This window comes from Rhipicephalus microplus, unplaced genomic scaffold (assembly GCF_043290135.1).
Source record: "Rhipicephalus microplus isolate Deutch F79 unplaced genomic scaffold, USDA_Rmic scaffold_12, whole genome shotgun sequence".
In the NCBI taxonomy this organism is placed as follows: domain Eukaryota; kingdom Metazoa; phylum Arthropoda; class Arachnida; order Ixodida; family Ixodidae; genus Rhipicephalus; species Rhipicephalus microplus.
This window is the reverse complement of record NW_027464585.1, coordinates 10,002,034-10,014,505: the sequence shown is the minus strand read 5'-3', so window position 1 is coordinate 10,014,505 and position 12,472 is coordinate 10,002,034. Positions and strand designations below refer to the sequence as shown.

The window sequence follows — 12,472 nt, the reverse complement described above, 5'->3', positions numbered from 1 at the left end:
ATTGGCTGTTAACTGAAACGTTGGAGGTTCGAGCCCACCCGATGGTGGTGCGGCGCTTTTTTTTCTTTGGGCTGATAGCTCTGAAAAAATGATCTGACGGTGGTGAGAGTGGAGCAGGACTGTCTCCGTGACGCAATTGGCTAGCGCGGTCGGCTGTTAACCAAAAGTTTGGAGGTTCGAGCCCTCCGGGGAGTGGTGTGTTGCTTTTTTTTCTTTGCGCTTATAGCTTTGAAGATATGTTCTGATGGTGGTGAGAGTGGAGCACGACTGTCTCCGTGGCGTAATTGGCTAGCGCGATGGGGTATTAACTGAAAGGTTGGAGGTTCGAGCCCACCCAGCGGTGGTGCGGCGCTTTTTTTTCTTTGGGCTGATAGCTCTGAAGAAATGTTCTGACGGTGGTGAGAGTGGAGCACGACTGTCTCCATGGCGCAATTGGCTAGCGCGATCGGCTGTTAACCGAAAGGTTGGAGGTTCGAGCCCACCTGGTGGTGGTGCGGTGCTTTTTTTTCTTTGGGCTGTTAGCTCTGAAGAAATGTTCTGACGGTGGTGAGAGTGGAGCACGACTGTCTCCGTGGCACAATTGCTAGCGCGATGGGCTGTTAACTGAAAGGTTGGAGGTTCGAGCACTCCCAGAAGTGGTGTGTTGCTTTTTTTTCTTTGGGCTGATAGCTTTGAAGATATGTTCTGATAGCGGTGAGAGTGGAACAGGAGTGTCTCCATGGCGCAATTGGCTAGCGCGATTGGCTGTTAACCGAAACGTTGGAGGTTCGAGCCCACCCGATGGTGGTGCGGCGCATTTTTTTCTTTGAGCTGATAGCTCTGAAGAAATGTTCTGACGGTGGTGAGAGTGGAGCCGGACTGTCTCCGATGCGGAAGTGGCTAGCGCGATCGGCTGTTAACCGAAAGGTTTGAGGTTCGAGCCCACCCGGGAGAGGTGTGTTGCTCTTTTCTTTGCGCTGATAGCTTTGAACATATGTTCTGGTGGTGGTGAGGGTCGAGCGGGACTGCCTCCGTGGCGCAATTGGCTAGCGCGTTCGGCTCTTAACCGAAAGGTTGGAGGTTCGAGCCCACCCGGTGGTGGTGCAGCGCTTTTTTTTCGGCTGATAGCTTTGAAGATATGTTCTGATGGTGGTGAGAGTGGAGCACGACTCTCTTCATGGCGCAATTGGCTAGCGTGATCGACTGTTAAGCGAAAGTATGGAGGTTTGAGCCCACCCGGTGGTGGTGCGGCGCTTTATTTTTCTTTGGGCTGATAGCTCTGAAGAAATGTTCTGACGATGGTGAGAGTGGAGCATGACTGTCTCCGTGGCGCAATTGGATAGCGCTATGGGCTGTTAACTGAAAGGTTGGAGGTTCGAGCCCTCCCAGGAGTGGTGTGTTGCTTTTTTTTCTTTGGGCTGATAGCTTTGAAGATATGTTCTGATGCTGGTGAGAGTGGAACAGGACTGTCTTCATGGCGCAATTGGCTAGCGCGATCGGCTGTTAACCGAAAGGTTGGAGGTTCGAGCCCACCCGGTGGTGGTGCGGCGCTTTTTTTTCTTTGGCTCATAGCTCTGAAGAAATATTCTGACGGTGCTGAGAGTGGAGCACGACTGTCTCTGTGGCGCAATTGGCTAGCGCGATTGGCTGTTAACCGAAACGTTGGAGGTTCGAGCCCACCCGATGGTGGTGCGGTGCTTTTTTGTCTTTGGGCTGATAGCTCTGAATAAGTGTTCTGACGGTGGTCAGAATGGAGCCGGACTGTCTCCGATGCGGAAGTGGCTAGCGCGATCGGCTGTTAACCGAAATGTTGGAGGTTCGAGCCCACCCGGGAGTGGTGTGTTGCTTTTTTCTTTGCGCTGATAGCTTTGAACATATGTTCTGGTGGTGGTGAGAGTGGAGCGGGACTGTCTCTGTAGCGCGATTGGCTAGCGCGATCGGCTGTTAACCAAAAGTTTGGAGGTTCGAGCCCTCCCGGGAGTGGTGTGTTGCTTTTTTTTGCGCTTATAGCTTTGAAGATATGTTCTGGCAGTAGTGAGAGTGGAGCAGAACTGTCTCCGTGGCGCAATTGGCTAGCGCGATGGGCTGTTAACTGAAAGGTTGGAGGTTCGAGCCCACCCGATGGTGGTGCGGCGCTTTTTTTCTTTGGGCTGATAGCTCTGGAGAAATGTTCTGACGGTGGTGAGAGTGGAGCATGACTGTCTCCTTGGCGCAATTGGCTAGCGCGATCGGCTGTTAACCGAAAGGTTGGAGGTTCGAGCCCACCCGGTGGTGGTGCGGCGCTTTTTTCCTCTGGGCTGATAGCTTTGAAGAAATGTTCTGACGGTGGTGAGAGTGGAGCACGACTGTCTCCGTGGCGCAATTGGCTAGCGCGATCGGCTGTTAACCTAAAGGTTGGAGGTTCGAGCCATCCCGGGAGTGGTGTGTTGCTTTTTTTTCTTTGGGCTGATAGCTTTGAAGATATGTTCTGATGGTGGTGAGAGTGGAGCAGGACTGTCTCTGTGGCGCAATTGGCTAGCGCGATCGGCTGGTAACCGAAAGGTTGGAGGTTCGAGCCCACGTGGTGGTGGTGCGGTGCTTTTTTTTCTTTGATCTCATAGATTTGAAGATATGTTCTGATGGTGGTGAGAGTGTAGCAGGACACTCTCCGTGGTGTAATTGGCTAGCGCGATGGGGTATTAACGGAAAGGTCGGAGGTTCGAGCCCACCCGGTGGTGGTGCGGCGCTTTTTTTTCTTTGGGCTGATAGCTCTGAAGAAATGTTCTGACGGTGGTGAGAGTGGAGCACGACTGTCTCCGTGGCGTAATTGGCTAGCGCGATGGGCTATTAACCGAAAGGTTGGAGGTTCGAGCCCTCCCAGGAGTGGTGTGTTGCTTTTTTTTTCTTTGGGCTGATAGCTTTGAAGATATGTTCTGATGGTGGTGAGAGTGGAACAGGACTGTCTCCATGGCGCAATTGGCTAGCGCGATCGGCTGTTAACCGAAAGGTTGGAGGTTCGAGCCCACCCGGGAGTGGTGTGTTGCTTTTTTTTCTTTGGGCTGATAGCTTTGAAGATATGTTCTGATGGTGGTGAGAGTGGAACAGGACTGTCTCCGTGGCGCAATTGGCTAGCGCGATCGGCTGTTAACCGAAAAGCTGGAGGTTCGAGCTCTCCCTGGAGTGGTGTGTTGCTTTTTTTTCTTTGCGCTTATAGCTTTGAAGATATGTTCTGATGGTGGTGAGGGTGGAGCACGACTGTCTCCGTGGTGTAATTGGCTAGCGCGATGGGGTATTAACCGAAAGGTTTGAGGTTCGAGCCCACGCGGTGGTGGTGCGGTGCTTTTTTTTCTTTGGGCTGATAGCTTTGAAGACATGTTGTGATGGTGGTGAGAGTGGAGCACGACTGTCTCCGTGGCACAATTGGCTAGCGCGATCGGCTGTTAACCGAATGGTTGGAGGTTCGAGCCCACCCGGTGGTGGTGCGGCGCTTTTTTTCTTTGGGCTCATAGCTCTGAAGAAATGTTCTGACGGTGGTGAGAGTGGAGCCGGACTGTCTCCGATGCGGAAGTGGCTAGCGCGATCGGCTGTTAACCGAAAGGTTGGAGGTTCGAGCCCACCCGGGAGAGGTGTGTTGCTTTTTTCTTTGCGCTGATAGCTTTGAACATATGTTCTGGTGGTGGAGAGAGTGGAGCGGGACTGTCTCCGTGGCGCAATTGGCTAGCGCGATCGGCTCTTAACCGAAAGGTTGGAGGTTCGAGCCCACCCGGTGGTGGTGCAGCGCCTTTTTTCTTTCGGCTGATAGCTTTGAAGATATGTTCTAATGGTGGTGAGAGTGGAGCACGACTCTCTTCATGGCGCAATTGGCTAGCGCGATGGGCTGTTAACTGAAAGGTTGGAGGTTCGAGCCCTCCCAGGAGTGGTGTGTTGCTTTTTTTTCTTTGGGCTGATAGCTTTGAAGATATGTTCTGATGGTGGTGAGAGTGGAACAGGACTGTCTCCGTGGCGCAATTGGCTAGCACGATCGGCTGTTAGCCGAAAGGTTGGAAGTTCGAGCCCACCCGGTGGTGGTGCGGCGCTTTTTTTTCTTTGGCTCATAGCTCTGAAGAAATATTCTGACGGTGGTGAGAGTGGAGCACGACTGTCTCCGTGGCGCAATAGGCTAGCGCGATTGGCTGTTAACCGAAACGTTGGAGGTTCGAGCCCACCCGATGGTGGTGCGGCGCTTTTTTTTCTTTGGGCTGATAGCTCTGAAGAAATGTTCTGACGGTGGTGAGAGTGGAGCCGGACTGTCTCCGATGCGGTAGTGGCTAGCGCGATCGGCTGTTAACCGAAATGTTTGAGGTTCGAGCCCACCCGGGAGTGGTGTGTTGCTTTTTTTTTTGCGCTGATAGCTTTGAACATATGTTCTGGTGGTGGTGAGAGTGGAGCGGGACTGTCTCCGTAGCGCGATTGGCTAGCGCGATCGGCTGTTAACCAAAAGTTTGGAGGTTCGAGCCCTCCCGGGAGTGGTGTGTTGCTTTTTTTTGCGCTTATAGCTTTGAAGATATGTTCTGGCAGTAGTGAGAGTGGAGCAGAACTGTCTCCGTGGCGCAATTGGCTAGGGCGATGGGCTGTTAACCGAAAGGTTGGAGGTTCGAGCCCACCCGGTGGTGGTGCGGCGCTTTTTTTTCTTTGGCTCATAGCTCTGAAGAAATATTCTGACGGTTGTGAGAGTGGAGCCGGACTGTCTCCGATGCGGTAGTGGCTAGCGCGATCGGCTGTTAACCGAAATGTTGGAGGTTCGAGCCCTCCCGGGAGTGGTGTGTTGCTTTTTTTTGCGCTTATAGCTTTGAAGATATGTTCTGGCAGTAGTGAGAGTGGAGCAGAACTGTCTCCGTGGCGCAATTGGCTAGCGCGATGGGCTGTTAACCGAAAGGTTGGAGGTTCGAGCCCACCCGATGGTGGTGCGGCGCTTTTTTTCTTTGGGCTGATAGCTCTGGAGAAATGTTTTGACGGTGGTGAGAGTGGAGCATGACTGTCTCCTTGGCGCAATTGGCTAGCGCGATCGGCTGTTAACCGAAAGGTTGGAGGTTCGAGCCCACCCGGTGGTGGTGCGGCGCTTTTTTCCTCTGGGCTGATAGCTTTGAAGAAATGTTCTGACGGTGGTGAGAGTGGAGCACGACTGTCTCCGTGGCGCAATTGGCTAGCGCGATCGGCTGTTAACCTAAAGGTTGGAGGTTCGAGCCATCCCGGGAGTGGTGTGTTGCTTTTTTTTCTTTGGGCTGATAGCTTTGAAGATATGTTCTGATGGTGGTGAGAGTGGAGCAGGACTGTCTCAGTGGCGCAATTGGCTAGCGCGATCGGCTGGTAACCGAAAGGTTGGAGGTTCGAGCCCACGCGGTGGTGGTGCGGTGCTTTTTTTTCTTTGGCTCATAGCTCTGAAGAAATATTCTGACGGTGGTGAGAGTGGAGCCGGACTGTCTCCGATGCGGTAGTGGCTAGCGCGATCGGCTGTTAACCGAAATGTTGGAGGTTCGAGCCCTCCCGGGAGTGGTGTGTTGCTTTTTTTTGCGCTTATAGCTTTGAAGATATGTTCTGGCAGTAGTGAGAGTGGAGCAGAACTGTCTCCGTGGCGCAATTGGCTAGCGCGATGGGCTGTTAACCGAAAGGTTGGAGGTTCGAGCCCACCCGATGGTGGTGCAGCGCCTTTTTTCTTTCGGCTGATAGCTTTGAAGATATGTTCTGATGGTGGTGAGAGTGGAACAGGACTGTCTCCATGGCGCAATTGGCTAGCACGATCGGCTGTTAGCCGAAAGGTTGGAAGTTCGAGCCCACCCGGTGGTGGTGCGGCGCTTTTTTTTCTTTGGCTCATAGCTCTGAAGAAATATTCTGACGGTGGTGAGAGTGGAGCACGACTGTCTCCGTGGCGCAATAGGCTAGCGCGATTGGCTGTTAACCGAAACGTTGGAGGTTCGAGCCCACCCGATGGTGGTGCGGCGCTTTTTTTTCTTTGGGCTGATAGCTCTGAAGAAATGTTCTGACGGTGGTGAGAGTGGAGCCGGACTGTCTCCGATGCGGTAGTGGCTAGCGCGATCGGCTGTTAACCGAAATGTTGGAGGTTCGAGCCCACCCGGGAGTGGTGTGTTGCTTTTTTCTTTGCGCTGATAGCTTTGAACATATGTTCTGGTTGTGGTGAGAGTGGAGCGGGACTGTCTCCGTAGCGCGATTGGCTAGCGCGATCGGCTGTTAACCAAAAGTTTGGAGGTTCGAGCCCTCCCGGGAGTGGTGTGTTGCTTTTTTTTGCGCTTATAGCTTTGAAGATATGTTCTGGCAGTAGTGAGAGTGGAGCAGAACTGTCTCCGTGGCGCAATTGGCTAGCGCGATGGGCTGTTAACCGAAAGGTTGGAGGTTCGAGCCCACCCGATGGTGGTGCGGCGCTTTTTTTCTTTGGGCTGATAGCTCTGGAGAAATGTTCTGACGGTGGTGAGAGTGGAGCATGACTGTCTCCTTGGCGCAATTGGCTAGCGCGATCGGCTGTTAACCGAAAGGTTGGAGGTTCGAGCCCACCCGGTGGTGGTGCGGCGCTTTTTTCCTCTGGGCTGATAGCTTTGAAGAAATGTTCTGACGGTGGTGAGAGTGGAGCACGACTGTCTCCGTGGCGCAATTGGCTAGCGCGATCGGCTGTTAACCTAAAGGTTGGAGGTTCGAGCCATCCCGGGAGTGGTGTGTTGCTTTTTTTTCTTTGGGCTGATAGCTTTGAAGATATGTTCTGATGGTGATGAGAGTGGAGCAGGACTGTCTCTGTGGCGCAATTGGCTAGCGCGATCGGCTGGTAACCGAAAGGTTGGAGGTTCGAGCCCACGCGGTGGTGGTGCGGTGCTTTTTTTTCTTTGATCTCATAGATTTGAAGATATGTTCTGATGGTGGTGAGAGTGTAGCAGGACACTCTCCGTGGTGTAATTGGCTAGCGCGATGGGGTATTAACCGAAAGGTCGGAGGTTCGAGCCCACCCGGTGGTGGTGCGGCGCTTTTTTTTCTTTGGGCTGATAGCTCTGAAGAAATGTTCTGACGGTGGTGAGAGTAGAGCACGACTGTCTCCGTGGCGTAATTGGCTAGCGCGATGGGCTATTAACCGAAAGGTTGCAGGTTCGAGCCCTCCCAGGAGTGGTGTGTTGCTTTTTTTTCTTTGGGCTGATAGCTTTGAAGATATGTTCTGATGGTGGTGAGAGTGGAACAGGACTGTCTCCATGGCGCAATTGGCTAGCGCGATCGGCTGTTAACCGAAAGGTTGGAGGTTCGAGCCCACCCGGGAGTGGTGTGTTGCTTTTTTTTCTTTGGGCTGATACCTTTGAACATATGTTTTGATGGTGGTGAGAGTGGAGCACGACTCTCTTCATGGCGCAATTGGCTAGCGTGATCGACTGTTAAGCGAAAGTATGGAGGTTTGAGCCCACCCGGTGGTGGTGCGGCGCTTTTTTTTCTTTGGGCTGATAGCTTTGAAGATATGTTGTGATGGTGGTGAGAGTGGAGCACGACTGTCTCCGTGGCGCAATTGGCTAGCGCGATGGGCTGTTAACTGAAAGGTTGGAGGTTCGAGCCCTCCCAGGAGTGGTGTGTTGCTTTTTTTTCTTTGGGCTGATAGCTTTGAAGATATGTTCTGATGGTGGTGAGAGTGGAACAGGACTGTCTCCATGGCGCAATTGGCTAGCACGATCGGCTGTTAGCCGAAAGGTTGGAAGTTCGAGCCCACCCGGTGGTGGTGCGGCGCTTTTTTTTCTTTGGCTCATAGCTCTGAAGAAATATTCTGACGGTGGTGAGAGTGGAGCACGACTGTCTCCGTGGCGCAATAGGCTAGCGCTATTGGCTGTTAACCGAAACGTTGGAGGTTCGAGCCCACCCGATGGTGGTGCGGCGCTTTTTTTTCTTTGGGCTGATAGCTCTGAAGAAATGTTCTGACGGTGGTGAGAGTGGAGCCGGACTGTCTCCGATGCGGTAGTGGCTAGCGCGATCGGCTGTTAACCGAAAGGTTGGAGGTTCGAGCCCACCCGGGAGAGGTGTGTTGCTTTTTTTTTTGCGCTGATAGCTTTGAACATATGTTTTGGTGGTGGTGAGAGTGGAGCGGGACTGTCTCCGTGGCGCAATTGGCTAGCGCGATCGGCTCTTAACCGAAAGGTTGGAGGTTCGACCCCACCCGGTGGTGGTGCAGCGCTTTTTTTCTTTCGGCTGATAGCTTTGAAGATATGTTCTGATGGTGGTGAGAGTGGAGCACGACTCTCTCCATGGCGCAATTGGCTAGCGTGATCGACTGTTAAGCGAAAGTATGGAGGTTTGAGCCTACCCGGTGGTGGTGCGGCGCTTTTTTTTCTTTAGGCTGATAGCTGTGAAGAAATGTTCTGACGGTGGTGAGAGTGGAGCATGACTGTCTCCGTGGCGCAATTGGCTAGCGCGATGGGCTGTTAACCGAAAGGTTGGAGGTTCGAGCCCACCCGATGGTGGTGCGGCGCTTTTTTTCTTTGGGCTGATAGCTCTGGAGAAATGTTCTGACGGTGGTGAGAGTGGAGCATGACTGTCTCCTTGGCGCAATTGGCTAGCGCGATCGGCTGTTAACCGAAAGGTTGGAGGTTCGAGCCCACCCGGTGGTGGTGCGGCGCTTTTTTTTTCTGGGCTGATAGCTTTGAAGAAATGTTCTGACGGTGGTGAGAGTGGAGAACGACTGTCTCCGTGGCGCAATTGGCTAGCGCGATCGGCTGTTAACCTAAAGGTTGGAGGTTCGAGCCATTCCGGGAGTGGTGTGTTGCTTTTTTTTCTTTGGGCTGATAGCTTTGAAGATATGTTCTGATGGTGGTGAGAGTGGAGCAGGACTGTCTCCGTGGCGCAATTGGCTAGCGCGATCGGCTGGTAACCGAAAGGTTGAAGGTTCGAGCCCACGCGGTGGTGGTGCGGTGCTTTTTTTTCTTTGATCTCATAGATTTGAAGATATGTTCTGATGGTGGTGAGAGTGTAGCAGGACTGTCTCCATGGCGCAATTGGCTAGCGCGATCGGCTGTTACCGGAAAGTTGGAGGTTCGAGCCCACCCGGTGGTGGTGCGGCGCTTTTTTTTCTTTGGGCTGATAGCTCTGAAGAAATGTTCTGACGGTGGTGAGAGTGGAGCACGACTGGCTCCGTGGCGCTATTTGCTAGCGCGATTGGCTGTTAACTGAAACGTTGGAGGTTCGAGCCCACCCGATGGTGGTGCGGCGCTTTTTTTTCTTTGGGCTGATAGCTCTGAAAAAATGTTCTGACGGTGGTGAGAGTGGAGCAGGACTGTCTCCGTGGCGCAATTGGCCAGCGCGATCGGCTGTTAACCGAAAGGTTGGAGGTTCGAGCTCTCCCGGGAGTGCTGTGTTGCTTTTTTCTTTGCGCTGATAGCTTTGAAGATATGTTGTGATGGTGGTGGGAGTGGAGCACGACTGTCTCCGTGGTGTAATTGGCTAGCGCGATGGGGTATTAACCGAAAGGTAGGAGGTTCAAGCCCACCCGGTGGTGGTGCGGCGCTTTTTTTTTCTTTGGGCTGATAGCTCTGAAGAAATGTTCTGACGGTGGTGAGAGTGGAGCACGACTGTCTCCGTGGCGTAATTGGCTAGCGCGATGGGCTATTAACCGAAAGGTTGGAGGTTCGAGCCCTCCCAGGAGTGGTGTGTTGCTTTTTTTGCTTTGGGCTGATAGCTTTGAAGATATGTTCTGATGGTGGTGAGAGTGGAACAGGACTGTCTCCATGGCGCAATTGGCTAGCGCGATCGGCTGTTAACCGAAAGGTTGGATGTTCGAGCCCACCCGGGAGTGGTGTGTTGCTTTTTTCTTTGCGCTGATAGCTTTGAAGATATGTTGTGATGGTGGTGGGAGTGGAGCACGACTGTCTCCGTGGCGCAATTGGCTAGCGCGGTCGGCTGTTAACCAAAAGTTTGGAGGTTCGAGCCCTCCCGGGAGTGGTGTGTTGCCTTTTTTTTCTTTGCACTTATAGCTTTGAAGATATGTTCTGATGGTGGTGAGGGTGGAGCACGACTGTCTCCGTGGCGTAATTGGCTAGCGCGATGGGCTATTAACCGAAAGGTTGGAGGTTCGAGCCGTCCCAGGAGTGGTGTGTTGCTTTTTTTTCTTTGGGCTGATAGCTTTGAAGATATGTTCTGATGGTGGTGAGAGTGGAACAGGACTGTCTCCGTGGCGCAATTGGCTCGCGCGATCGGCTGTTAACCGAAAGGTTGGAGGTTCGAGCTCTCCCGGGAGAGGTGTGTTGCTTTTTTCTTTGCGCTGATAGCTTTGAACATATGTTCTGGAGGTGGTGAGAGTGGAGCGGGACTGTCTCCGTGGCGCATTTGGCTTGCGCGATCGGCTCTTAACCGAAAGGTTGGAGGTTCGAGCCCACCCGGTGGTGGTGCAGCGCTTTTTTTCTTTCGGCTGATAGCTTTGAAGATATGTTCTGATGGTGGTGAGAGTGGAGCACGACTCTCTTCATGGCGCATTTGGCTAGCGTGATCGACTGTTAAGCGAAAGTATGGAGGTTTGATGCCACCCGGTGGTGGTGCGGCGCTTTTTTTTCTTTGGGCTGATAGCTCTGAAGAAATGTTCTGACGGTGGTGAGAGTGGAGCACGACTGTCTCCGTGGCGCAATTGGCTAGCGCGATGGGCTGTTAACTGAAAGGTTGGAGGTTCGAGCCCTCCCGGGAGTGGTGTGTTGCTTTTTTTTCTTTGGGCTGATAGTTTTGAAGATATGTTCTGATGGTGGTGAGAGTGGAGCAGGACTGTCTCCGTGGCGCAATCGGCTAGCGCGATCGGCTGGTAACCGAAAGTTTGGAGGTTCGAGCCCATGCAGTGGTGGTGTGGGGCTTCTTTTTCTTTGGGCTGATAGCTTTGAAGATATGTTGTGATGGTGGTGAGAGTGGAGCACGACTGTCTTCGTGGCGCAATTGGCTAGCGCGATGGGCTGTTAACTGAAAGGTTGGAGGTTCGAGCCCTCCCAGAAGTGGTGTGTTGCTTTATTTTCTTTGGGCTGATAGCTTTGAAGATATGTTCTGATGGTGGTGAGAGTGGAACAGGACTGTCTCCTTGGCGCAATTGGCTAGCACGATCGGCTGTTAGCCGAAAGGTTGGAAGTTCGAGCCCACCCGGTGGTGGTGCGGCGCTTTTTTTTCTTTGGCTCATAGCTCTGAAGAAATATTCTGACGGTGGTGAGAGTGGAGCACGACTGTCTCCGTGGCGCAAAAGGCTAGCGCGATTGGCTGTTAACCGAAACGTTGGAGGCTCGAGCCCACCCGATGGTGTGCGGCGCTTTTTTTCTTTGGGCTGATAGCTCTGAAGAAATGTTCTGACGGTGGTGAGAGTGGAGCCGGACTGTCTCCGATGCGGAAGTGGCTAGCGCGATCGGCTGTTAACCGAAATGTTGGAGGTTCGAGCCCACCCGGGAGAGGTGTGTTGCTTTTTTCTTTGCGCTGATAGCTTTGAACATATGTTCTGGTGGTGGTGAGAGTGGAGCGGGACTGTCTCCGTGGCGCAATTGGCTAGCGCGATCGGCTCTTAACCGAAAGGTTGGAGGTTCGAGCCCACCCGGTGGTGGTGCAGCGCTTTTTTTCTTTCGGCTGAAAGCTTTGAAGATATGTTCTGATGGTGGTGAGAGTGGAGCACGACTCTCTCCATGGCGCAATTGGCTAGCGTGATCGACTGTTAAGCGAAAGTATGGAGGTTTGAGCCTACCCGGTGGTGGTGCGGCGCTTTTTTTTCTTTAGGCTGATAGCTCTGAAGAAATGTTCTGACGGTGGTGAGAGTGGAGCATGACTGTCTCCGTGGCGCAATTGGCTAGCGCGATGGGCTGTTAACTGAAAGGTTGGAGGTTCGAGCCCTCCCGGGAGTGGTGTGTTGCTTTTTTTTCTTTGGGCTGATAGCTTTGAAGATATGTTCTGATAGCGGTGAGAGTGGAACAGGACTGTCTCCATGGCGCTATTGTCTAGCGCGATTGGCTGTTAACCGAAACGTTGGAGGTTCGAGCCCACCCGATGGTGGTGCGGCGCATTTTTTTCTTTAGGCTGATAGCTCTGAAGAAATGTTCTGACGGTGGTGAGAGTGGAGCCGGACTGTCTCCGATGCGGAAGTGGCTAGCGCGATCGGCTGTTAACCTTAAGGTTTGAGGTTCGAGCCCACCCGGGAGAGGTGTGTTGCTTTTTTCATTGCGCTGAAATCTTTGAACATATGTTCTGGTGGTGGTGAGAGTGGAGCGGGACTGTCTCCGTGGCGCAATTGGCTAGCGCGATCGCGGCTCTTAACCGAAAGGTTGGAGGTTCGAGCCCACCCGGTGGTGGTGCAGCGCTTTTTTTCTTTCGGCTGATAGCTTTGAAGATATGTTCTGATGGTGGTGAGAGTGGAGCACGAATCTCTTCATGGCGCAATTGGCTAGCGTGATCGACTGTTAAGCGAAAGTATGGAGGTTTGAGCCCACCCGGTGGTGGTGCGGCGCTTTTTTTTTCTTTGGGCTGATAGCTCTGAAGAAATGTTCTGACGGTGGTG

General features: G+C 52.9%; 1 non-coding gene across 1 annotated transcript; it reads left to right on the top strand.

The window, feature by feature from the left end:
* Positions 1–1,006: 1,006 nt before the first annotated feature.
* TRNAK-CUU (transfer RNA lysine (anticodon CUU)) lies at positions 1,007–1,080 on the top strand. Its single transcript has one exon. It is a non-coding gene; the product is annotated as a tRNA-Lys (tRNA).
* Positions 1,081–12,472: the final 11,392 nt, after the last annotated feature.